Source organism: Silene latifolia, chromosome Y, assembly GCF_048544455.1.
Source record: "Silene latifolia isolate original U9 population chromosome Y, ASM4854445v1, whole genome shotgun sequence".
Classification (NCBI taxonomy): Eukaryota; Viridiplantae; Streptophyta; class Magnoliopsida; order Caryophyllales; family Caryophyllaceae; genus Silene; species Silene latifolia.
This window is the reverse complement of record NC_133538.1, coordinates 420,984,854-420,985,829: the sequence shown is the minus strand read 5'-3', so window position 1 is coordinate 420,985,829 and position 976 is coordinate 420,984,854. Positions and strand designations below refer to the sequence as shown.

Below are 976 nucleotides of genomic sequence, written 5' to 3'. Positions count from 1 at the left end.
GAGTCGACGCAATTAGACATTTAATTCTTAGTGATCCTTGACCTAGACCGAAAGGTTGGAAAAGGCGAGACTAGTAGCGAACAATAGGGTATTGCAGTGAGGGCGAAAGTTAAGCTGTTTACGCTTTAGGGTGAATTAAGGACCGAAAGGTGATGTTCGCTACCCCTTAGACTGTATTAACATTGACCTGAGACCTAGATTACTTGACCGGATGATTATGGTGAACCGTTTGTCTTAGCTATTTCTCTCTATCTGTTTATTTCCTCCCTTTTATTCTCTTCTCCTTATTCTCTTTAGTTTAGAAAATCACATTTATAAACCCCCAATTTGGTTACCTTGACGAACTTAGATTTACCCGACAAATTCCTACCTCTCTGTGGATTCGACCCGACTTCCCTAGCTATATTAGTTAGAGCCAGTTGGTTATTTTTGACAGATACGCGACAGACGTGTCAGCTGGGGTGACCCAGGATGAAGTAAAGGGGATAATGTTCTTATACTCCTTGAAGGATTCGGCGCGAGATTGGTACCGCTACCTTGATAGGGTAGCAGCGGGAGTCATAGATTGGACATCTCTAGCGTTAGCCTTCTACAAGAAATACTTCCCACTTGCAAAGACAGATGCCTTGAGAAGTAAAATCACAAATTTTCAGCAAGGACCTGATGAGGGCTTTTGTGAAGCGTGGGGACGTTTCAAGAGCTTGGTTAGGGCTGTCCCTCACCATGGTTTCCAGTAGTGGTACCTTTGCAACTTATTCTATAATGCTTTATATGATGATTACAAGGTCATCCTGGATGCAGCCGCGAATGGTAGGTTCCAAAATAATACCGGTCAGAATAAAGGTTGGAACACTATTGAGGAGATGGCAGTCCATAGAGCCGATTTTGGAAGTTCGCGTGGGAAGTCGCGAAAGCAAAGTGATGAAATGAGTGCCCTTGTGACACTCATAGCTTCTATTACTGCCCGTCTCGAGAA

The 976-nt window shown here is 43.6% G+C and overlaps 1 non-coding gene across 1 annotated transcript; it reads right to left on the bottom strand.

Annotated features, from left to right (window-relative positions):
• Positions 1-621: 621 nt before the first annotated feature.
• On the bottom strand, positions 622-730 carry LOC141635974 (small nucleolar RNA R71). Its single transcript, XR_012540622.1, has one exon. It is a non-coding gene; the product is annotated as a small nucleolar RNA R71 (small nucleolar RNA).
• Between the last annotated feature and the right edge of the window lie 246 nt (positions 731-976).